Raw genomic sequence first — 26,738 nt, 5'->3', positions numbered from 1 at the left:
GCATTAAAAATTTTAATAGACATTTCCAGTGTTCCTCACAAACAGTTGCATGAGATACACACACACACACACACTTATACATACACATCTATATGTATATATTTGCATCAATATATATATTTTAAAAGATTCTATTTATTTTTAGAGAGAGGGGATGGGAGGGAGAAAGATAGGGAAAGAAATATTGATGTGTGAGAGATACATCTTTCCGTTATCTCTTGCACACCCCGCACTGGGGACCTGGCCCGAAACCCAGGCATGCGCCCTGGCTGGGAATCGAATGAGCAACCTTTCGGTTTGCAGGCGGGCACTCAATCCACTGAGCCACACCAGCCAGGGCATATATTTGAACCATCAGCTATATGAGAAAGCCTATTCTCCATATCCTTGTCAATCTTAAGCATTATTAATCATTTTCATTTTTCCAATTTGCTAGATGTGTGAAAAATGATACATTATTGTTTTAGTTTTCATTCCTTTAATCATGAGGAAGGTTGAGTATATTTTCAAATGTGTATTGGCCACTCAATACATTTGCTTTTTGGTTATAAATTGTTTATTAACTCTACAACTTAATTACTTTTTAAAATTGCACAAGGACTTTCTGAATATCATGTGTAACTCCTCGCACAATTCAAATCGCCTCTCACAGCAGCTGTCCTTTGCGGGTATCTGATTCCTATCCAGATCTCATTAATATTCTTCCCAAACAGAATTGTTGCTTGACTATACAGATGCGATCCTCGTTTCTGCAGAGTTCCCTTTTGTAGGACATCTACCCTTTAACTGCTCATTAATAGTCCCACCAGCGTACAGCCCCCTGAGAAGCCTGACGAACACTACATGACTGTCTAGGCATTAAGATCACTGTTGAGGGTTGCACCCCAGCTGCTACCCTCAACTAGCCAGTCTACCGCCTCTCGGTTGTGAGGGGGTGGGGGCTACGTATGAAGGGAGGGTGCTCTGAATATCAGGATTATCTTTGGAATCCGAATATCTCATATGGAGTCCAAACACATTTAATTTTTCTGAAAGGGGTCCCCTACAATTCCAATATAAAAACAGCTTTGAGAGTTTAGTTTTGGCTTGATCCCCAAGTCATTAGGCCCAAACAGGGAGGCAGACATAGAACCTAATAACCCACCATCTAAAGCAGGGGTGTCCAACTCATCTTCACCAGGGGCCACATCAGCTTCGTGGTTGCCTTCAAAGGGCCGAAATAATTTTAGGACTGTATAAATGTAACTACTCCTTAACTGTTAAGGAGTTGAAATTATATTTGGCCCTTTGAAGGCAACCATGAGGCTGATGTGGCCCCCGGTGAAAATGAGTTGGACATCCCTGATCTAGAGGGACTGTGTCAGAATCAGGCAGAAGTTTGGGCCACCTTGCATAAGCCTGGGGATCAGCTGTTGAACACTGGTACTATGCAAGATGATGCATTCCATTTGATCTCACTCACTGAAATCCTATGGTATTGTGAAGCAAATATTATTATTCTTATCTTACGGAGGGCGAAACTGAGGCTCAGAAAGGTTACACAGATTGCTTGGGTAAGAGGCAGAGCCAGAATCTGAAATAGTCTGACAGACCCTAACGTCCATGCTCTAACAACTTCCTGCATCTGCCCAGAACCTGGGGGTGGTCTGGGCCAGTCTTATCCTCCTATGTGTCTCGAAACTAGAAATGGTAATGTTCTTGTAAGGGCCAAATTTTAGGTGTTCTCAACACCTTTATAAAAACTCTGAGTTGAAGATAATGTATTGCCTTCCTACATGGCTTCTCTTACTTTACTGATTCACTTGACTACATTATCTTCTTGCACTTTTTAAACCCAAATTGGCTTTTTACATAGCTGTGATAGTCTTCACATATCTCATATAGACAGTTAAAAGAGTAACCTCCAATTATGGCCTTTAAAAACTGACTTTGGTCTAAAATTTTTAGCTCATAAAGAATCATATCTTTTTTTCTTTAAGGAATGAACAGATCTAATCCAAGTTTAATTCTACCTCTCTCTCAAATCTAATTTGTTAGATATTCCCTTGGTTCTTCCTCCTTTCTCCCAAGTTGATAATTAACTTATTGCAAAGACAACATAATCCAAGGGAGTTAGGGTTTTGCCAGTGTTTTTTCATGCACACTAAGCAAAATCTCTTTCATAAGTAGACAAACAGGTAATTATGACAGTAACTTCAAATTTAAGGGGAAAAGTAGAGAAAAGCATAGTTAATTGGAAAAAGAATGTGGAAATTTAGAGCTGACCCAGGCCATAAAATCACAGATTTACTAACAGCCTATTTCTCCTTTAACCTTTGTACCATTCCATACCTTATCATCAGATGCATCAAATGTGTGTGTCTGGTACCATGAAGGGGCTCGATAACTATCTGTTACACAAACGAAAAACAGTACTGTGCTAGTGCCCAGTTGCCACATATCTTGACAAAGGCCCACCTACGTATTTGAATATCTGCCTTTAAAGTATAAGCTCATAGGTCTGGCCAATTACTTGATTAATTAAGACAAAGTGGACAATTAAAGTCTTTTTTACAGTGTCAAAGTAGGAGAAATATAAACAATTATTTTAAGAAGGCTGCTTCCGTTAAAGATATAACCTTCTTATACCAGTCCTTTGTCCTTAATAATTAATCAAGTTTTCTCCAAATACAGGGCTTCTTAGTTTCACTCCTGGCCATTTCCAGGAAGGGCCTGGCTTCCATTCTTCTTATCTGAAATTTTAGATGATGTGTTTTTTTCAGGTCTTGCTCAATCTGAAAAGCCAGTTCAGATCAATTTAACCAATCCCTTCAAGCAGGAGAATTAAAACAGGTTTACTGAAAAGTGACTCTTCTCTAGGCAAGTTCTCTAATCTTTCTTTTCTGTAAAAATTCTGAGAGGCTAACACCAAACAATGCTTTAATCAAGGACAAGCACAGCTGAGTCTGGTCACATAAAGAATTACCAACTCGCACAGCCACAGAAGTGATCAAATTCTGCTAATTGATGCTATGGATCTCATTTCTTAATAAGGACTAGTTACAAACATATTGCTGCTAGTGTTTAGATTAAATTTTAATGTTTACCTTCTAAAAATTACCTCAAATTATACTGCTGTTTAAAAAAGGTATTGATTCCTGGCCAGGTAGCTCAGGTAGGGCGCTGTCCTGATACACCGGGTTGCGGGTTGCATCCCTGGTCAGGGCACCTACAAGACTCAACCAATGAATGCACAACCACGTGGAACAACAAATCGATGTTTATGTTTCTCTCTCTCGTTCTCTCCTCCTTCCTCGCTCTCTCTCTTCCTTCTTCTCTCTCTCTCAAATCAATAAATAAACATTTAAAAAATTAAATTAAATTTAAAAATTATTGAGCGAAATTTGAGTAGTGGTATTTTAGTTGGCATGGGAAAGTCAATTTCTTTGGTTCTCAAATTTCTTTATCTGAAAAACAGATAATTCACATCGAATGGCTATGAGGATTGAATTAGAGGATAAACATAAAAGTACTTTGAAAAATTATAAATTGCTATAAAAACCAACATTATTTTAAATAAAATTTATGTCCAGTTTCAAGACAAAAAAATGGAATTAGAAAATAGGGCTACCCAATGAAGAGGAACAGGAAGATAATCAGAACTGGTCAGTTACACTGTCTGGTTCAACCAGATGTTAACAAGAAACCCCTTGTTCAAAGCTGCGGCTGAAAATCTTTCTAATCAATACACTGTCCTATTTCAGGGTATGGAGTAAGTATAACGAAAATATACTTTCCTTGAAGATTCTCCATGGCTTTCTTATTTTTCTGCTGGAGAAGGAAAGCAGAAGAAAACTGGCTGTGTGAGGCCTCTAGTCCACTGGATGCCAGTTGTACTGTATGTGCTTTTCAAAATGTAATGAGTGTTAAAGACTAGTATTGGCCAGCAGTAATAACCATGGAAGTACATGCTGACAGGTAGTAAAATAGTGGCCTGGGTCCTGGGAACACCTTGGAAAACCTGCACTCAGATGGAACCGAATCCCGCCTATCACAGCATCCAAACCTTTGTCTGGCTACCTTCAGAAATCCTCAGGGACTGATACCTGATTTGAACCCTGATGGAACTACCTCAGTTGTTGGCCATTAAAATAACAACAACAACAACAAAGCTTTGGACTGTGAACCAAAACAAGAATTGTTAAAATGAGAAGTCTATCTTCAAGGCTTATTGATTCATTCAACAAATATTTATTGAGTACTAACCCCGTGTCAAGCAGTTCTCTCTTTGCTAAAGGTACAACCTTAAAAGTGACAGACAAGGCCTCTGCTCTCATGTAGCTTCCATTCTACCATGGAAGCAGGGTGATTAAATACTGTGATTAATGCTGTGAAGGAAATACAAAGAGTAACTGGAGTGGTGGTAGCAAAGGGGGCAGATGCTTTAGATAGTGGTCAGGGAAGTCCTCTTTGAGTGAATGACATTTGAGCTGAAACCTGAATGATGGGGAGGATAAAGGAAGCCAGCCAGGTAAAGAGAAGAGATAGGGGAGTTTTCCAGGCAGAGAATATAGTAAATGCAAAGGCCCTGAGGCAGGAGAAATAGGGGTAGGGAGTGAATGAAAAGTATGAGATGATAAAGAGATGCATGGCAGCCAGATTAAATAAGGATTTATAAGCAATGGTAAAGATTTTAATTTTATTTTAAGTGTGATGTGAAGCTGAACACTTATATAATAGTGTTTGTAAGATGAGATATATTTCATGTACTCTGTATTTAATTGCTTATTATATGAATAATGACTATGAAATGAAAAGGAAAAGCAAGGTTCTCACTTAGAAGGCTTATAATCTTTTAAGGAGGCAATAATTCATAAGTAGAGACAGCCTTAAGGTAAAAAAAAGAAGTAAAAATAAAGTGCTAAATGAAGACTAGGGAGGGACACTGATTCAAATAAGATAAATTAGACAAGGCTTTCTTTTTTTTTTAACTAGCATTTTATTTGACCTCTTAAGAAAAAGGATTTCATCAGGAGGGGGAGGAGAATAAGGCTGTGGGAACTGCATGAGCAAAGGCGCAGAGGCAGGAAAGGACAGGGTGGGTCCAGGAAACCGGGAATCATTGTATAACTACAGTGCCAGGTGGGTAGCTAGTGATGGGAGAGATAAGCTGGAAAAATAAGCTGTCAGGGTGTGAGAGTGGGGGTCTTGAATGGCATGCAGAGAAACTCAGACTTAATTGACTGGGGCACTGGTTCCCCTTAAGTGTATACATGAATCTCTTGAGGTACTTGTTAAAACTGCAGATTCCCAGTCCCCATCCCTCAGATATGCTTATTTGTAGATTTCAGTAGGACTTGGGAATCTACCTTTTTAACCAACATCCCAGGTGATTCTGAAACAAGTAATTGAGGGAACCATACTTTGAAAATCAGTGTTTTTTTTTTTTTTATGACAACTCTGGACCGAAAGGGAAAAACTGAAGCTAACTCTAAAGATTGCTCAGGGGCTCTAGCAAAAAAGGGGGATCTGAATTAGAAGACTGATGAAAGAGGCATCATCACTGTTGGGGCAGAACCAACCAATGTTGGTGATTAAATGTGGGAGGAGAGAAGGACTGAAGTGTTCGAGACAACTCAGACTTTCTCCTTAGGGAACCTGGGTGAACGCAGGCGCCTGATAATAGATATACTACCCACGTAGTCTACCAGGTAGCTGGAAATGCGGATCTGAAGCTCAGGGATGTGCAAAGGCACTAAACATACTGGTTTGGTATTCAAAGCGAATTCAAGACAAATTAAAAATTAAATATAAAAAGTAAAACCACAAAAATTAAAAGCAAATCACAGTGAATACTTAATCCATCTCTAGATGACAGAAGACTTTTATGCATAAAAGCAAGAAAAGGACTCCCAAAGTAAACAACCTACAGATAAGTAACAATATACCATGTGCAAAATTAAAAGGCAAATAACTAGTTAAACATTTGACCAAAGAACAAAGAATTGATATTCTTAAAGTAAAGAGCTTCCAGAAATCACAAAGAAAAACACTAAAGGTAGTTTTAGTATAAAATAGTGATTCCCAGTCAGGGCACATGACTGGGTTTCGGGCCAGGTCCCCTGTGGGGACCATGGGAGAGGCAACCACACATTGATGTTTTTCTCCCTCTCTTGCTCCCTCCCTTCCCCTCTCTCTAAAAATAAATAAATAAAACCTTTAAATAAAATAAAATAAAACAGTGAAAGTTGTTAAATAACTTGGCAACTTCAACCTCTTACAAGTAAGACTTGCTCTCCGTTCACTGGAGGTGACGGTGCTTCGTGACACAAGTCAGCAGGGCTTTTCCGACTGACTTCACCAGGTTCCAAGTGACAATCCGTGGGAGCGCCTAAAGAATGCCAATCTTTGCAACGTCCATTGTGCTGAGGGCACAAACACACTACATTGCCACCAGGCTCCTTTAAGCCTTGCTACCCCTGTGGAGACTGCCTTTACTGCATCCAGTCTTTCCTGGGCTCTCTGTCTAAAATGGGTCAAGGCTCAGGAATGGGAGAGGAAATAATTTCAGAATGTATAGTGAGCAGTGATTAAAAGTCATCCTTTCAGGACAGAGGTTGTATGGATTTGGGGATCAAGAGCTCAGCCCTCTCATTTTACAGATGAAGCTCAGAGAGGATGAATGACTTACCCAAGATAACCTAAGTGGTTGGTTTCCAGCACCAAGGTGGGAATCCTGACTCTCAGGCCAGCACGCTCCCCATTTTGCAATGCTGTTTCATCAATCACAAGCTCTGACTTCTCACAACAATGGGCATTTAAAACACCACAATTTAAACTTCTTGTACATTTTCTACTCTGTCACTCCACTTATTCAATTTGGCCTAATAAAAACTATACTCTCCCTGCCCACCAAAATAAATGAAAAAACTCCAGAAAGAAAAAACAACATATTTAAAATGTTAAGACTCAAGTAAAAATTAGAATGGATTAAACAAGTTGCAATTCACAGAAGAAATTGAAATGAATGTATGAAAACTGTTCACTCACGAATAATTAAAAAATACCAATTAAATCACTCATCAAATTAGTAATGATTACAAGTAATATTCAATGTTACAAAGAATTCACTAAAATGGGCACTCAAAATCCCTGCAGGTGAGAATGTCAGTCTGGTCTTTACGAAAAGCAATTTGGAAGCAGTTTCGTCTTTCTAAATTTGCACGCCTTTTGACGCAGTAATTCAACTTGTAGGAATCTAACCTGAAGAAAGAATGAGTGATCTGTACAGAGATTTATGCATAAACTTACCCTCAATTTTTTTCAGTTATTAATAATGTAACAATCAAAATACCCAAGTGCACAATTAAATTATGCAAATCAATACAATATGGTATTATTAAACAAACATCCATTAAATTGTGTTCAAATGATTTTCATGCAATGAAAAATTATGATATAATGTAAAGTTAAAAAAACAGGTACAAAACTATACCTACTGTAATAGTATGAGCCCAATTAGTCGTCTGTTTGTTAGGGTGTGTACCAAATTAAAAAAAAAAAGACTAGAAGGAAATACACCAAATTATATTTCCCTCTGGAACAGATTATGAAGTATTTTATATTCCTTATAATTAATTTCCCCAGGTTTTCTATAATTAGTATGGTACTTATTTTATAAATGTGTATGTATGTTTTATATATGCAAACAAAACAAGAATTTATATGTATAATGTGAAAAAATTTTCTAAAAAGACAAATTTGCAAGTCACTCACATGGAGGTGTTAAGGCAGATCAAATTGCACAGGGAGAGAGTATATTGAGAATAAGATGCTGGACAGGACCACAGCAAATACCCACCTTTAAGGGGCAAAAAGACTATGAGTTAGTGAAGGACATGGGAGGAAGTGGTTTGATCAGAAGATGGAAAACCAGGTACAGTCACATCAAGAAAGCCAAAGGAAAGAAGAACCAGAAAAGTTGTCCTCTTGGTTAAATGCTGCCAAGTGGTAAGGAGGAGGACAGTGACAGGGCCATTACGGGGAAATCACTGGGTACTATGTATAGACAGACCTATCTCCTCCAGGACTGGTGGTGGAAGCCAAATCTAAGCAAATGTTACCTGTTTAGTAAAACTGACCTTGAGGAAAAGAAGTCCTGGGCCATTTGCTTGATTTCAGTTTATGAAAGAAAAAAAAATTGTAGATATCTGGAACCAAGTAAAAGTGTATCAGGATTACTGATCTATGGGTAACAAAACAAAAATTGGCAATACTTTGGCGTGCAAAAAAAAAACATGTTTGAGGGATAGTAAGGTTTTCCAAATAGTAAGCGATGTTATAGGACAAATGGGGGGGTGAAGCTCCATATGTGTTATCAGAAGTACAAAAAAGTTGAATTTTTTTCTAAGTATGAAACTTCTTAGTTTTAGAGTAGCATTGTTAAGAACTTATTTGAAAGAAAAGAAAAAGAATGTACAATGTCATGGTAGCGTGTTAACTTCTTAAGACTGGACATGTGAAGTCTCTAGAAACATTTTCAAGTTTAAAGAAATAACTTGATGTGCTGAATAACGAATTGCTTGTTGGGTCAAACTTTGCCCTTTTCATGAAAAGAGGTCTGCATAAGGTCAATAACCTGAGTCTCAAGGACTTTACATCCAGCCACAGAATCAACATATCAGTGTGGCCCTACCAGGAGTACCATTTGCCATAGAATCTCAATTTCACAACCATTAAGCAGAAACCACTGAATTTACAACCACTCATTTGTTAAAGAACCTTGAGAGTCTGTGTGAAGTAATTTAGCATCACCTGTAGATTACTGTACACAATCCAAAATAAAGTACTTTAACTTCCTATCAAAAAAAATGCAGTGAAAGACCATAGCAACCTCTAAAACACCAAACAGTCTTTTCGTATGGAAATTCCTGACTTCAGAACCAAGTTACACACTTTTCTATCTGCAGAAAGAGTAAAATTCCAATCTAAATGAAAGTCATATATTTCTGAGTGTATGGAATTAAGAATGCCTGAAAACTAGTTTCATGGTTAACATAAATAATGACAAATTCTCCCAATTTGTCGTTAGGTGGCCTTTTATGGCAAACATGTCTAATGATCTCCCACACTCTCAACATTCTTTTTTTTGTCTGTATGTCTTTGAAGAACTTTGTACCCGAAAACATTGTAAGAAAACAATGTAATCATTTTAGATTCCCATTGTAAGCACATGCAAATATACCTGCTGCCTTTCCAAAAATTCCTGGTAAAGACCACTTTCCTAGAGTGTAAACAGAAAGAAAGGAGGTAAGCAATGTCACAGAAACATGTTCAACAAATACCATGGCTCAAATTACCAAATAAAACAACCACCATCTGTATAATTAACTACAGACTTCAGATCATCAAAACTCTACAAAAATCCTAACACTGCTGACCTTTTCTTCTCCACCCATCTACCCACCCTATCCCCACCTCCAAAGAAAAAAAGAAAGAAAAAGATTTTGAGGACACTTCAGCAAGAAAAGTATCCTCTGTTACCAAGATGTGCTGTTAACAGAATTGTTTTCACTTCTGAAGTTTTCTCTTCTTAGAATTATTAGAAGGTTGAAATCTGGTCCACCTTTTAACCAGAGTCTGGAACAAAGTTTGAATGTACCCAGTTAGACAAAGTTACACAATGGAGCAATTTTTACAAAATGGCACTGCTTTACTAATGTTGCCAGTACTCTATTCTCTTCCCAGTAGCTCTACAGTTCAGGGACTGCCTGATAACAACACTTCCAGGCCCATTACAGAACAGTGAAAATACTCCACCAACCATTTACTGAACTGCAATGGGATTAACAACAGGACCTAATCCCATTTTCAAAAGGCCTTAATGTTGACAGAACACAAGGTAAGAAATATGAATGATACAAATTCATGAATTGAAGAGAACCCTGTTACTTAGAGGTTTTTTACGATTGTGGTTGTTGACTCTGTTTTGTTTTTAAGGAAAACTAGTAGACAGAATTAAAAACAAACTATTCTCTATGCTCCCACAGCACTCTGGGCTGATCTCTAGTATAGCACTGACCTATTTTAAGGTCTTTTATAGTAGGGACATTTGGAACTTTGAATCCACAGTAGGACTGACAAAACCAGAGGCACTCAATAAATGTTTTGTCCAAAAAAGTAAGTTTCTGAAGGAATTACCTATTGCCATGTTATGTGTTTTTCCATTGGTGGAAAACAAGGAAATATATATGCACGCACACCTTTTCTTTTTTCGTTTAAAATCATCTCTCCTGCTAACTCTGTAACTTCTTAAGGTCTATCTAAAACATGATCATCCTTCATCCAGGCTATAACTTCACAGGAACTTAGAAATGTCTATTGAGGGTTATTTTCTTTTGTGTCTATATGAGACCTCAGAAGAAAGTGTTATTTCACAGTCCCTAAAATATTTATCATTTGTGAATAGTATTAGTAACTATGCCGATTAAAAGTATTCCATTTAACCACTTATATCAAGAGCAAAAGAAAGACTATCTCAGGCAAAACACCTCTTCCCTAAAGAGGCATTGTCTTAAAGGCTGATAACTCCGTGAGTATCTTAACTAAAAAAGTCGATTTGATAGAACCATCTGGATTAGGCAGCTTTTTGAAACCTGGAATTAAGTGACAGACAATAGTAGTCCAAATATCTCTCGCCAGAATCAGCTAAACTCTGTTGTGAGCACCAGAAGGAGGCAAGGACGGGCGCCAGATGGTTTACTCCTAGCACCTACAACTTCAAGTTTAGTAGGTGTAGCCAGGGGTGTACGGTTACCTTATATTAACAGCTATGTACATTGGTGACAGGTGCCAGCAATATATACAGGATGGCGATTCGGGGATGATACATCCAGCTGCAAGGACTGCTATTCTCTCAACATACCTCCAAAGGATATAAGTGATATAAGTGTCTTAAAAAGAGTTCAACTGGCAGAATGGAAGGGCAGAAAAATAGAAGAGGAAGGAAATGGCTGAAAATGAAGAAGGGAAAAGAGCAGTTGAATATCATAATACATTTCCCTGGGAAATTGAATTTGGATGAACTGTCACCTTCCTGCACCACACAAAAATATATGTATAGTTAAAAAAGAGTGTTTCTGTCCTGGCGGGTAGCTCAATTGGTTGGAGTGTCCTCCTGATATGCCAAGGTTGCAGGGTTCCGTCTCTGGTCAGGGCATATACAAGAAATAACCATCAGTAAGTAGAGCGACAAACACATGTTTCTCTTTCTCTCTCTCCCTTCCTCTGTCCCTCTTTCCCTCCCTTCCTCCCTCTCTCTCCCTCTGGCTCTCTCTAAAAAAAAAAAAAAAAAAAAAAAATCTGTAAATTGAAAAAAAAAAAGAGTTCCTATCAGCTCCCGCCCTCAGGCAGCAAAGGTTCAGCCCTATATAATTGCTTCCAATCCCAGAGCAGTACTCAAAAGTGAGGAAAGAGCAGAGGATCAGCGGTTCCTCCCCTCCCTCGCTCTAGGGTAAGGGGATCCCTCCTGTGCTCCCCTCGCCCCAGAAGTCGCGGGAGAAAGAAGGTGCGGAGGAAAGCTGAGGTCTCCGCGCACTCTCCGGCTGTGGAGGATATGAAAAGAGAAGGCCCTTACCTGGCTAAAAGCGCTCTTTTCTCTGCACTGCTTCCAGCCCTGCCACAGGTCCCAGGCGCTCTGAGTCGCGCACCTGTCGCGACCTAGCTGCAGCACCTTCAGCTCCTGCGGCCCCGCCCCGGTCCGGCTCAGAGCCCCGCCCTGCACCCCGCCCACCGCCACGGGGGCGCGCACGCCAGCCCGCCTCCCTTGCGGCCTCAGGGCGAGCGTGCGCGCCACCCGCGGCGTGCCGTTCCTTCGCCCGCTCACGGTGTTGTTCTGCTACGTGTAGTGTTGGCCTCGTGAGATGAGGGCTCCTTTCCCTGGGGCCGCGTCTAATTCCCCACTGTGCTCGCTGAGGAATCTACAAGTCTTAACCGCCTTGGGCTTTGTGCTTCTCTAGTTTGACATTAATTAACTCTCTGACTCAGAGTTACCGCAAATTGACTCAGGAACGCCTGGGAGGTTTGCCCTAGGCTCAACTAGGCCAGTCCCCAACCAGAATCCTGGTGATTTCGGGGTAAGTTCATTGCAGGGTGGGTATTTTAGAGTAAGCCGCGCTGTGTAGTGAAAGAGCTATAAATCAATCCTGTCTCAACCGCTTGACATCAAGTGGCTTCACCTCACTAGAGCTGAATTTCCTCTTAGTAAGTAAAGAGGTTGGACAAGGGCAAATCTCAAAGTTCTCCAGCAGCTCTAACCTTTCACACAGTAAGACAGTATGCAATATCAAGAAAATGCAATCCCTTGCATGTGGAGTTACCTCAATATATCCCCCCTACAAATTATAATTAAAAAAGAAGTCAATAATGGCCCTTATTCACCAAGAAGCGTAACCTGGGTCAGAATTTTGGACCTATATTTGAATCTTGACTCAGCCACTCACCAGCTTAGGCTAATTACTTGCCCTCCCAAACTCTCCCTTGGCGCCCTTTTGAAAATAGAGTTAATAGCCCTGGCTGGTGTGGCTGAGTGTATTGAGCGTCCGCCTGCGAACCAAAAGGTCGCTGGCTGGATTCCACTCAGGGGACATGCCTAGGTTGTGAGCCAGGTCCCCAGCTGGGGGCGTGTGAGAGGCAGCTGATCAGTGCATCTCTCACACGTTGATGTTTCTCTCCCTCACTTCCTCTCTCTAAAAGTAAACACCGGTAACTAAAATCTAAAAAGAAAATAGAGTCAGTAGTACACACAGTTGGCTTTTACTAGTTTGCAAGGCTCAATTGCTAAATTTGCATGGATTTTATGAGCCAGTTAGTAAGCATAACCACTATTAAAAATCAAATTTTATAAATTTATAGTTAAATATGTTAAAAACAGTTAAATACTCAAAATTCGTCACTTCTTTTTTTCACTTCATTTTATGAGTAACTTTGCTCTTGAGGTTTTCCATCTGTAGGATGGAAATACTGTCTAATATATGTATCTCTTCCCAACTCTGTATTAACAGATGTCACATTTGTAGCATAAAATTGGCTGCAAAAGGAATGCTTATACCATGAAAATTGGCAAATGCTCCAGATCAGGACTTGACTTATGTTTTGTTGATTTATCTGCAACTTTTTCTGTAAATGACCAAATAGTAAATATTTCAGATTTTCCAGTATGTATAGTCTTTGTCACAACTACTTGGAACTTAGATTTAAAATGTGTGTCGCTGTGTTCCCATAAAGCCTTATTTACAAAAATAGGCACAGGCTTGTGGAGAAAACATTGATAACGTAGAATTAAACTTTGTGTCACATGGCCTGACATTGTAAGTAGCACAAAAGATTGAGGAAGAATTCTAACAGTACTTCAAAACTGTTACCAATTCATGAATGATGTTCCAACATACTTCTTCACTGTTTTCCTTTTGTCTTACTGGTTAACTTAAACAAAAATATCAACAAACATCCATGTCTGAACTATACTTCTTAGGTGGATGTGTCTTTGTTGATGATTCAAATCATAATCAAGTATTTATTCATAGTCTGATTTTTATGAGATATTGTTGGAAAAATTTAAACTGATAGGTTTTTAAAGAAATAGCAAGTCATACTGAAGGTATGAGTATAAAAAAAGTAACATAACTATTTTAGTTTAAAATTCATGCTATTTCTGTGCTTCTGGTCAAGATGACAGTGTAGGTAAATGCAGTACTCACATTCTCCCACAACCACATCAAAATTACAGCTAAACTACAGATCATTATCCAGAGGTGCCTGAAATCTAGCTGAGCAGAAGTCCTCCAATTAAGGATATAAAGAAGCCACATGGAGACTGGAAGGAGGGGCAGAGACATGAAATGGGTGGGCCCACACCCACATGTGGTGGATAAAAATCAAGAGAGATGTCTTGGAATCACAGGTCCCCCCTGAGGAGTGAGGGGTCCAAGCCCTACACCAGGCCCCCAGCCCAGGGTTCCAGGGCTGGGTAGAGAAGTCTCCATAACTTCTGGGTGTAAAAATCAGCATGGATTGTTGTTGAGTGATATGAAGGGCTTCTGGAGTCCCAGGCTTTCCTCTTAAAAGACCTTCATACTTGCTTACTTGGACTCACTCATTCTGAGCTATAGTGCTGGAGCAGTAGCTCAAAAGGCACCAGGGACTAATGAGGAAGAACTGAATTATGTGGCATCAGGGTAAGAGCTGGAGGGGCAGGTTTTTCCTAGCTGGCAGAGTCTATTGTTCCTTTTCTGAACCATTCCCACAGAGCTGGCAGGTGGGCGCCATATCTGAATCTCCATCAACCTGGCTAATGCTGTTTGCCCTGTCCTGGTGATCCCAAGACCCTGCTTCACCCATCTTTCGGGCCCACCCAGACTGTTTCCAGTGGCTTTTTCATGCAAACATAGTTCATGCTTCAGACTTTTCTAAAATTTCCCAGACAAGCAGCATCTGGCCTTCGTGCCCCATATCTCTCACTAAGTGGCTCAAGACTAGCACTAGGAGCAGCCAGCCTTGGTTTGCAGCTTGAACTCTCCTGGGCACCTCCAAGCCCAACACAAGTATCAGCCACCTGCAGATCACTTTGTAGCTCCTGCTGGGTGGCCCCAGGCAGGACATAAGCAGCAACTGACCTAGGCCTGCAACTCCTGGGAGGCCCCAGAGCCAGTGCACCCAGTGGACAGCTTCAGACCATGTCAAAACAACACCCAACCACTTCCACAAGCCATACACTCAAGGGGAAGATTCAACAGGTACCAGAGCCCCACTCAATTGGGCCCACTCTGTGTGGTGAGCCCCCACACAGCTGATCCTCCACAGTGGTCAGTGGTTGCAGCCTCCTGGCAGCCAATTGGCTTGGGGGTAAATCCCTCCTAGTGACTTGCCAATAGCAATCAAGGCTCAACTACAATAGGAGGGTCAGCACAGCCCACAGAGTGGGGAAAGGCTTGCCTGTAGTTCCTAGCTCAGGCAAATGGGGAGGCTGTGACACTGGACCCTACAGGACACTAACTACATAAGGCTAATCTACCAAGCCCAGGAGATGTAGTAGCTCTACCTCATACATAGAAACAAACACAGTGAGGCAGCCAAAATGAGACAAAGAAACATGTCCCAAATGAAAACAGAACAAAATTCCAAAAAAATTAAACAAAATGGAACCAAGCAATCTACTAAATGCAGAATTATAAACAATGGTTATAAGGATGCTGAAGGACCTTAGGGGAAGAGTAGGTGAACTTAGAACTTCAACAATGAGATAGGAAACACAAAAACTGAACTAGAAAACATAAAAAAGAACCAGTCAGAAATGAAGAGTACATTACAGGGAATCAACAGTGGAGTGGATGAAGTGGAGGATCAAATCAGAGATTTGGAAGATAAGGAAACAGAAAACACCCAATCAGAATAACAAAAGTAAAAAAGAATACAGCCCTGGCTAGGTAGTTCAGCTAGTTAGATGTCATCCTAATACGCCAAAGTTATGGGTTCCATCCTTGGTCAGGGCACATATAGTATCAACTAATGAATGCATAAATAAGTGGAACCAAAAAATCTTCCTTCTTCTCTTCCCTTTGCTGTCTCTTAAAAAAAATCAATACAGTTTAGAAAATAAAAAAGAAAAAGAAAGAATCCAAAGAATGAAGATAATATAAGGAGCCTTGGGACAACTTCAAATGTATCAACATTTACATCATAGGGTGCCAGAAGAAGAAGATGAGCAAGGAATTGAACATCCATGTGAAAAAATAATGACAGAAAACTACTTAATCTGATGAAGGAAGTAGACATACACATCAAAGAAGTACAGAGAGTCCCAAAGAAGATGAATCCAAAGAGGGCCACACCAAGACACATCATAATTAAAATGTCAAAGTTAAAGACAGAGAATCTTAAAAGCAGCAAGAGAAAAGAAGTTAGTTTCCTACAAGAGAGCTCCCATAAGACTCATCTGATTTCTCAACAGAAACTTGGCAGGCCTGAAGGGAGTGGCAAGAAATGTTCAAAGTGATGAAAAACAAGGACCTAAAACCAAGATTACTATATCCAGCAAAGCTAACATTTAGAATCAAATGACATATAAAGAGCTTTCCAGACAGAAAAAGCTTAAGGAGTTCATTACCACCAAACCAGTATTACATGAAAAGGGTCTTCTTTAAGAGGAAGAAGAAGAAGGGAAAAAAGATAAAAAATACAAATAATAAAATGGCAATAAATACATATCTATCAATGATCACTTAGTAAATTATATAATGGATGATCACTTAGTAAATTATATAATGTCAAATCACTGGGTTGTATACCTGAAACTAATATAATAATGTATGTCAACTATAATTGAAAGAATAAAAAATTACTTAAAGTCAAAGAATTAAAAATATAAATATATAAATAAAAAAGAAACATCTAATACCCCTCCCAAATCAGTTTCTATGGTACTTCATAGTTAACATTCTTGGTAGCTATGAATCAATATGTATGTGAGGTTCAAAAGAAGAAAAACAATTAATCTTCTGTACCAAAGAGAAATGTCCACTGACTGGGTATAAAGTAGTTTCCAAAACTGGACCTTGCCTGGACCAGCAGGCTCAGTTGGTTGGGCATCATCCCACAAAGTGAAAGAACTCTGGTTGATACTTGGTCAGGGTACACACCTGGATTGCAGGTTTGGTCCCTGGTCAGGGCATATAAGAGAGGGAACTGATTGATGTTTCTCTCCCACATCAGTGTTTCTCTCTCTCTCTTTCTCCTTCCCATCTCCCTCCCTTCCCTCATCTAAAAATAAATAAATGAAACCTTTAAAGAGAAACCAGTCCTTGATTTATGACAGTGTAATGTTATCAACTCCATTAAAAACAAACAATAAAAACCAACCTAATTTGTGTAAAGCATATCTCAGAATCAATAGCTAAACAAGTCCCAATATTTAAAGTAAAAATTAAAATCATAATAAACACAATTTTTTTGTTAACCCCCAAGTAGTATTGTGAGTTTATTGACATAACAAAATTGTTTTTTCAGATTTCAATTTCTAAAATGCCAAAGTAACAGTGATTTATTGTTTTTTAAAAATCTGAACTTTAAAATAGACACAGAAAATAATGATAGGAGTAAAAATTTTGTGATACCTATGCTAATGGAAACAAATCTCAAAATCATTGAATGACCAATCATTGAAGAAAAGCCATTATGTTCATCAAAGGAAGAAATAGCCTTGTGCTTCCAGATTGTGGGAATGAAAAAGTGTTATTGTTTTCAGAACAGTACAAATGGCTTGAAATAAAAGAGTGGATGTAAGGATTGTTTAACAGTTCAGCATTTAGGAGTGAGAGCAGAAAATCATATCCATTGGCCCAAAGGATGGAGGGCATAATTAGTAACCCCAAATGGTACTGATAAAACTAGCAGGCAAACTTCTGCAAAAAAAAAAAAAATCCGGGAACATGATATTTTATTTTTAAAGACTTTATTTATTTATTTTTAGGTAGGAGAAAGGAAGGAGAAAGAGGGAGAGAAGCATCAATGTGTGGTTGCCTCTTGTGTGCCTCCCGCTGGGGACCTGGCCCACAGCCCAGGCATGTGTCCTGACTGGGAATCAAACTGGTGACCCTTTGGTTTACAGGCTGGCACTCAATCCACTGAGCCACACCAGCCAGGGCAAGGAATGTGAGTTTTTTAAGACTACTAGAATTCAAGAGTGTTAGATGAATCAATTAATGACTCAATTTCCAATTTAGTGTATAAATTAAATAAAGACATCAATGCTATCATAGAAGTTTTTTTAATTTTTAAAATGTTTATTGATTTTAGAGATAGAGAAAAAAAAACATTGATGTGAGAAATATCAATTGGTTGCCTTCCACATTCAGGCCAACTGGGGATTGAACCCACAACCTAGATATGTGCACTGACTGGGAATCGAACCCACAACCTTTTGTTGTACAGGAAGACAGTGCAACCAACTGAGCCACACTGGCCAGGACTATCATAGAAGTTTTTAATAGTCTTTATAGTTTAGTAAAACATAATAGGTCTTTGTCTGATAGTGAGGGGGCAAAAGAGTTAAATGAGAAAAATGGAGTCTATATAAGGAGTTGTTTACATACATGATACAGTGCAATAAGAGCAGCAGAATATATTGCAAAAGAAATTATGCAAAGATATTTTAGAATATCATAGAAGAGAATGCCAGATATGTGCTATAATTGATTAGGCATCTACACTTTTAAAGAAAAGCACCTAGTGATTAATCTCCAATATGCAGTTGAATTAGTTTCTGTACTGTTAATGATATTTGTTACTTCAGAAGAATTGGTATCAGTCACAACAGAGTATATTTCTAATACATTCTTGTCTACTTTAAATGACTATGGCTTTGATAATGAGTATTTAAAAGTGAGCTCAATTGCATTTTTGTTCTAATGGTGTTCATACAGTAGTGGGAAGGAAGTCTGCAGTAACTACAAATTTGTTGGTAATTTTTCTGAAGTCATCATTTGGCACTGTGTAAATCATTGATTGCAATTCAGCATCTAAAATAAAATAAGTTAATTGTTTAAAAATATTCTAGGTAAAATTTATTCAATTTATCACCAATCCAATAAAAATGAAGTTAAGCTAGAAACTGTAACTAAAGAATTTGAAATTGAAATTATTAAAAGTGGTCAAGTACTGTGGTTGAGATGGGCAACATGTAGTTTACAAAATGCCACTGTGTGTGTCAGGCATATCCTTCATTACATATATGCATTTTACTCATTCTTTTTATTTTGGTTTGGCAAAGGGATTAGCTAACATTAATTTCTTGCAAGGCTTTGCTTTAATGATTAACATTCCTGAAGAATTTTCATTATTTCCATTTGCATTGCAGTCAAGATGAACTAGCATGTAGAAAGTAAAAAAATTAATCAAATGCACCATACAAGCTTTGTAAAATTTAGAACTGGTATTAGAAAGCATGACTGTCATGTTAAAGATTTGTCAGATAAGTTTAAAGCATTCCATTTAATAAAAATAAATGTGAAGCTCTGCCTATGCATATGTTAATAAAAAGTAATGAATTTATGTCTTTTTTTAGAAGCAAAGCACTTTAATTATTTTGATTTATTAGAACCATCTTCTTGGCCTTATGAAGAAATAACTTCACTATGGAAAGATGGTGGGGCGAAATCTTATCATTTAAGGGAAATTTTAAAACATGAGACTCTTGCCATGTAGCTCAGTTGGTTAGAGTCATCCCAATATGCCAAGGTTGTGGGTTTGATCCCTGGTCAGGGCACATAGAAGAAACAACCAATGAATACATAAATAACTGGAACAACAAATTGATGTTTCTCTCTCTCTCTCCCCCCCTTCCCTCTCCCTCTCTCCCCCTCTCCCTCTTTCCCTTTCTCTTTTCCTCCCTCTCTCTCTCTTCCTTTTCTCTAAAATCAATAAATAAAAATTAAAAACTAAAACATTAATTTTAATATTTTTAGGATATTGTTTGTTTCATAGGGTGCACTATTTTGCATTCCCACCAACAATATATGAGAGTTCTAGTTAACTCCCCATCCTTTACTGTACTTGATATTGTTGATCTTTTTACTTTTAACGATTCTAGTGAATGTGATGATTTCTCACTCTATTAATTAGTGTTTCCCTAATAACTAATGATGCTATGCATCATTTCATGTGCATATTTGCCTTTTTTTTCTTAAAGATTTTATTTATTTACTTTTAGAGAGAGGGGAAGGGAGGGAGGAAGGGAAGAAGAGAAACATCAAAGTGTGGTTGCCTCTCACACGCCCCCTACTGGGGACCTGGCCCACAACCCAGGCATGTGCCCTGACTGGTAATTGAACTGGAGACCTTTTGGTTTGCAAGCAGGCACTCAGTCCACTGAGTCACACCAGCCAGCGTGTGTATTTGTCTTTTATATGTCATTTTTTGGTGGAGTATCTGTTCAAATCTTTTTTCCATTTATTAAGTGGGTTATTTGTCCTATTATTGAGTAAAAGTCGTGTATATATTCTAAATACAAGTCTTTTATAAAATATATGCTTTGAAAGTATTATCTCCCAATCTGTGGCTTGTTTCTTAAATTTTTAAAAAAGATTTTATTAATTTATTTTTAGGGAGAGGGGAAGGGATGGAGAAAGAAAGGGAGAGAAACATCAATGTGTGGTTGCCTTTCACAAGCTCCCCACTGGGGACCTGGCCCACAACCCAGGCATGTGCCCTGACTGGGAATCGAACCAGGGACCCGTTAGTTTTCAGGTGGGCACTCAATCCACTGAGCCAATCAGCCAGAGCTTAAATTTTCTTGATAGTAGCTTTCAGGAAGTAGAAGTTTCAAGTTTTGATGAAGTACAATTTATCAACTTTTTCTTTTGTCTTGTGCAGCATTCTATTTAAGAAATAGTTGTCTAATCCATTTCACGAAGATTTTTACTATTTTTGTAGTTTCAAAAGTTTTATAGTTTTAGCTCTTATCTATAGGTCTATGTTTCATTTCAAGTTAAGTTTTTGGTATATGGTATGAGGTAAAGGTCAAGGTTTTTCCATATCGATGTTCAGTTGTCCTAGCACCATTTGTTGAAAAGATTATCCTTTCCACTGTTGAATTACTTTGGTCCCTTTGTTGAAAATTAAACAAATATATTTGCATTTGTCTATTTTTGGATATTCTGTTCTATTCCACTTAACTACGTGTCTGTGATAATCTTTTAATAATTAAAATAATTTATTTTACTTTGGTGAAACGTATTCTGTAGTTATTCCAAGACATGAGTTCTACACATGTGAACAATTTGCATGCTTCCCAAACATTTAAGATTCATCCATTTTAACCATACATTTAAATGTGTTTTTGACATGTATAGTTAATTTATTCATTCAACTGAAAATTTGTGTGTATTAGAGGTATTTTCCTGTAATTCCTAGGATAGTAAGTTACCATTGTAGGGAATACACTTTTTTTATGTATAAGAAGTAATTAGGCATACTTTGCTTACGGCTTCATTTTCTAAGAATATAGAAAAGGGAATAAAATAAACTATTGTTATGTGGAAATCCTTAAACTAACTTAAACTATATCCTATTAAGGAAGAATGAAAAAATATTGAACATTTCAAAGGATAAAGCAGAATAAATTCTGTTCTTTGGGAATAACAGCCACATAAATATCACAAATCAAGGAAGGGGATTTCCAGACTTCTGCTTCCAAGTAATTTCAATAAATGAAGGAGGAAGTGATTTTCCTTTTTTAAAAAAATTGTTGTTGGCAGGGTTAGTGTACTTCCTTTCACTCTTGAGATTTTAAACACATGTACACTAATATCTCTGAATTTAATAAACCTTTGGGATTTTGTCAGATTCTTAGTTTGCAGAACGTTCAACTGTTTCAGTAAAAAGTCACTCTGGTGTGGAAATGTTACAGAGACAGGGAGATGCTGCATTACCATGAGGCAGGAAAACACGCTGGCATTAACACTTGATGGGAGGGATCCCTTGCTCTGGTGGAATAAGCATAAGCTTTGGAGTCAGAATGCATTTGCTGGACAACTGAACAACATTTCTTTGACTTTTTAACGAGAGTCAGGGGACAAGTTTCTTCTCTAAGTCACAGCTAATATTTGGGTGACAGTATTGTCACAAGGATAAAATTAAATGACACATAGTACTCGCTTAGAGTAGAGTACACATTCAGTGAATATTAGATCTCTTTCCCATTTCTCCCAGTGGTTCCTCATACAGGCTGAAAAGTTCTCTGGAGGTAAATTGCATACCTCACAGCAGAAGCTGCTGTGTTGGTTTTTCCTTATTCTTTTCGGAACAGAATGATAGACATTTGAAAAGTTCTGGAGAACAGGAGAACATCTGAGCTTGGGGATCAGACTCTAGGATAAGAAACTAGTTCAACAGGAAGTGTGCACTGTCAGCCCCTTAAGGATCATATGCTCAAGGTGTCCAATCCCATCTCACATGTTTAATACCTCAAATGTCACTTGATGGTAGAAGACTCTCTAGGGAACTCTGTGAGAACAGTACCCAGCTGTAGTGGAAGGCTGACCTGAGAGCACCTTTTAGTCTTTCTCTAGCCTTCTTTGTCCTCGTGTAATTTAATTATGTCCTCTCTTGCTGCAGCTTTTAAATTCAAAGACACTTATTATTAGTGTCTGTCACCTTAAATTACCAGATTCTGCTCCTCTTCACCTCCTCCCACCCTTATCCTGTGAAAGAGACAGTGGTTCTGTCTAATTTAAGATTCTTCTGGTTCCTCCCTGCTCCCCAAAACACCTGTCCTTTCACAATTAAATTTATCCCTAAAGGCAGGAAAAACTTTTCAAAATATACTGGCTATTTATTGGAAAGATCTCCACATGTCTGTTAGCAAACACAGATTCTCAGTTATGTGTGCAAATATTTTAATGTGCTTTTGGGATATTGCAGAAAAATGATCGATTTTTATCTTGAGAATATCTGCCGAACACAAAATACTCTCAATCAGTTAGGCTGATCATACTAATTTATTGTTATGTCTGCATCACTATTCTGATCCTATTGAAGAACAAAATGAAAATTAAACTTTCTATATACTGTTTATGCACAGTATTAGGCCCCGGGAATATAAAAAGTACAAGATTTGTACCTTATGCTTAAGTTAAAAGGAAGGCAAGGTAGGATTATGAATCAAAGTCCCTAATTCTGGGTTTGTTTTTCTCTTCTTTTCTTTTGCATTTACGAAAAGTGGTATTACATAGTGCATTGGATTTATCTCAGCAATAAAAAAATACACAGAACTCTTTCTCTGATTCTATATATAAAGCATATTCATATGTATGTGTGTGTATATTTAAGTTAAACTATTAACACCTATCAAACAATATTTCAGTGATTGACTGATTTCCAAAAGCTTTTTCCTTATTCTGCTTTTTTTGTTCATGCATAAATCTGAGCCTTCTCAGTGTATATACACTTTTTTACACTTTCTGTTAAAGTGTCACTCAGATGCAGCACCATCAGGAATAAGAAAAACAGAGTCATTAATGCTTTATTCTGGAGAGAGTTCTAGTTAGAAGAAATAATTAAATGTCTTTGTTGTTTTAGCCATTGTTACATGGATATTCTGGTACAGGCCCACCTCATTTTATTGGCTTTGCTTTATTGTGCTTCACAGATACTGTGCTTTTTACAAATTGAAGGCAAGACCCTCCACCAACAAAAAGATTACAATTCATTTTATCAAAATACTCACTTTATTGCATTTCTTACTCTATTTTGATACTTGCTGTGTTCTGGTGGTCTGGAATGGAACCTGCAATATCTCCAGAGTATGCCTGTGTTTGCCGCTGAAAGCACCATTAAATAAATTTGGTCTGTAGATGGTTTTATTTAGGTATTCTTCCAGATTTTCAAAGACTAGATCATTTAAATCTTTCTGCCTACTAAACTTTTCCAGAACATAGAAAAAGTGGAAATATGCCCCAACTCTTTCCATAAGACCATAAAAGCCTTGATACTTGATACCAAAACCAGATAGGGAGAGAAAGAAAAATAAAGCCTCATCTTATCACAGACACAAAAATTCTAAGTAAATTATTATTAAACTGAATCCAGCAGTGTAATAAATAATATGCATGATCTAGTTCAGTTTCTTCCAGGAATGCAAGGGTGGTTTAACATTCAAAACAAAACAATACAAACTACTAATGTAAATTACCATGTTAACAGATTGGGGATGGGAAGCCAAGAGCATCTCAATAGAGGTAGAACAAGCATTTGAATTCAGTACCCATTCATGACAAAAAAAAAAACCCAAAAACTCTTAGCAAACTAAAGAGAAAACTTTCCTAATTTGTCAAAGGAAATCTACAAAAAACTCAAAGTGAACATCATTCTCAACATTAGCAGATTTACTATTAGCACTGCTTTTTAAAAAAATATTTTACTTATTTATTTTTAGAGAGAGGGGAAGGGAGAGAGAAAGAAAAGGAAGAAAAACATTCATGTTTGAGAGAAATAGCCATCTTTGAGAGAAACATTGTTTGGTTGCCTCTCTCATGCCCCCAACCAGGAACCTGGTGCACAGTGCAGGCACCTGCCCTGACAGGAAATCAAACCAGGGACCTTTTAGTTTCCAGGATGATACCCAACCCACTGAGCCACACCAGTCAGGGCTACTATTACCACTTCTCATCAGCATTTTACAGGCCATCCTAGACAGGGCAGTAAGCCAAGGAAAAGAAAGATGTAAGAACCTAAAAGGAAGGAACTTAGGTAGGTAATATACTTATTTTCATAGAAAACTTGAAAGTGTATAACCATAAATCATTAAGAATAATCATTTAGTTTAGCAAGATGGCTGAGTGTAAGACTAATACACAAGATCAAAAACATTTCTATACTTTAGCCACAAGGGAAAACTTAATATAAAATGCCATTTACAATAACATTAAAAGTAAAGTATGTGGGATTAAATCTAACAAACTATGTACAAGACGAGGAGAAATTTTAAATTTTATTAAAAAACATTAAAGAGATAGATGAATACAGAAAGATTCCATGTTCATATGTAGCAGGACTCAACTCAATATCAAAAAAAATATTCATTTTCCCAAATTGATCTATATCAGTGCAATCCAATAAAAATTCCAACAGTATTTTTCTAGGAACTTCATAAGCTGATTCTAAAAGTCATAGTAATTAGTACACAATTTGGTATTATTGGCACTAAGATGGGTAAATCAATGAAACAGAATATATGGTCTAGAAATAGATCCCCATCTATAAGGATTAATTTGATATATGATTAAAGATGACATTTCAGATCTCTAGCTAAGGAGTTATTAATGAAAAGTATTGGGACAATTGGCTATTTGTATGGAAAAATAGGAAATGCCATCCTTACCTCACATCAAAATAAATTCTAGATTTAATAAAGTCTTAATATAAACAGCATCAAAAAGCAGCATATGGAAGGATTTGGAGCTGAGAGACAGTAACTCAGTAATTGGTACAGTACTTTGCCCTGGCCAGGTAGCTCAGTTGGTTAGACATTGCCCAATACACCAAGGTTGCAGGTTCCATCCCTGGTCAAGTCGCATACAAGAAGCAACCAAAGAATGCATAATTGATCTCTCTCTCTCTTAATCTCTCTCCCTTCCTCTCTCTCTAAAATCAATAAATTTAAAAAATGGTACAATACATTCCATCTGGTACCAATTGACAGCAGTATGTTCCATCTCTCACCTGGATTATGGCATGTGCAACTTCATTAGCTAGTTTCATTATGACTTGTCCCCTTTAATCCATTCTCTATATCACTAGAGTATGTACTCTAAAATGAAAATTGTATCATTACTCCCCAGCTTAAAATTTACTCATGGCTTTTCATAACCCCAGTGTAAAATCTAAAACCCTCAACATGGCTTGATGGCTGCTTATATCTCTAGCCTCATCTCTTAGTAACTCTACCTTCATTCCTACTTCCCTGTAAAGGTAGGTCCCATCTCTTCTGACCTTCTTTACATCTTTAAGTAACAATCTTCTATCTGGCCCCTGGATCTTTGAATGATAGTCTCTTGAACAGGTATACTTTTTCTTCCCCTATTTCACTTAATTACACTTGACCTTTGAACAGCACAGATTTGAACTACACAGACCAATTTATATGTGGATTTTTTTTAATACATACTGTAAATGTATTCTCTCTTACAGTTTTTTCAATAATATTTTCTTTAGCTTACTTTATTATAAGAATAAAGTATATAATACATATGCAAAAATATATGCTAGCAACTGTTTTTGTTATCAATGAGGTATTCTGGTCATTAGGCTACTGGTAGTTAAGTTTTGGGGGAGTCAAAGTTATACTCAGGTTTTTCAACTGTGTGTGGGTCAGTGCCCCTAAGTTCAAAGGTCAACTGAAAACCTTCCTATTCAGTCCCATCCTAGAGGTTATTCCTCTGGAAAACTTCCTCTGACATCCCAAATTTGGATTAAGCATCCCTTCTATAATCTCCCGTATTAACCCACAAATTTATCCACTATTACTGCATTTCTCCAACCAATGGTAATTGCTTATTTGTCACCCTTACTGCTTTTTTCCAATCCATGAGAGCAGGGATTATTTACCTGATTTTTCACTTGTTTCATCACCAGTGCTTAGGACTTTGTAGTTAGGCATTCAAATATTTATTAAATGAGTGAGTTCAAATACAATTTTCTCCTCCTTTTCCCCCTTAACTTCCCATAATATGGCTCTGAAGTATATACATTTTGATTATTATATTTATCAAAAAATATTAGTTCTGGAAATATTTTTAAGATAGCTGAATCTACTAGAACAGAGGTCAGCAAACTATTTCTGTAAAGGGCCAGTTAGGAAATGTTTTAGGGTCTGTGGATCACATACAGTCTTCATTGCTTCTTCTTTCCCCTCCTTCCTCCTCTCCTTCTTTCACCTTTATAATTCTTTAAATAATGTAAAAAAAGTGTTTTAACTTGTGAACTATGCAAATAGGTCATGGGCCAGATTTGGCCCATAGGCTATGGGTTGCCAACTCCTGCACTAAAACACTAAAAGTAGATTTTGTTAAAATTAGCTCAGCCACATCATCATTAATTTTCAAGATTGTAACCTTATGATTTAGATTGAATAGTATTATTGACATTTTAGAGACTGGAAATTGAAGCAAAGAGAGGGTAGGTGATTTACCAAAGATAATACACTCTGT

The 26,738-nt window shown here is 37.7% G+C and overlaps 1 protein-coding gene, 1 long non-coding RNA gene and 1 pseudogene across 4 annotated transcripts in view; 2 read left to right on the top strand and 1 right to left on the bottom strand.

Moving 5' to 3' along the window:
* LIMA1 (LIM domain and actin binding 1) overlaps positions 1-11,739 on the bottom strand; it is a 79,509-nt gene extending 67,770 nt beyond the window's left edge. For 2 of the 3 annotated variants that reach the window (XM_024575359.3, XM_024575360.3), the window contains exon 1: positions 11,615-11,739. The gene's annotated coding sequence lies outside the window, so the exon portion shown is untranslated. The remainder of the gene's footprint in view (positions 1-11,614) is intronic. The other variant, XM_045184085.3, reaches the window with a different exon arrangement.
* Positions 11,740-11,868: 129 nt separating this feature from the next.
* Positions 11,869-26,738, top strand: part of LOC123478203 (uncharacterized) — an 82,784-nt gene continuing 67,914 nt past the window's right edge. The window contains exon 1 of the long non-coding RNA XR_006653353.1: positions 11,869-12,113. This is a non-coding gene — a long non-coding RNA (uncharacterized lncRNA). The remainder of the gene's footprint in view (positions 12,114-26,738) is intronic.
* On the top strand, positions 14,712-19,236 carry LOC139440821 (E3 SUMO-protein ligase KIAA1586-like; annotated as a pseudogene).

This window comes from Desmodus rotundus, chromosome 3 (genome assembly GCF_022682495.2).
Source record: "Desmodus rotundus isolate HL8 chromosome 3, HLdesRot8A.1, whole genome shotgun sequence".
Classification (NCBI taxonomy): Eukaryota; Metazoa; Chordata; class Mammalia; order Chiroptera; family Phyllostomidae; genus Desmodus; species Desmodus rotundus.
Note: the sequence above shows the minus strand (reverse complement) of the source record. Positions and strands in the feature narration are given on the sequence as shown.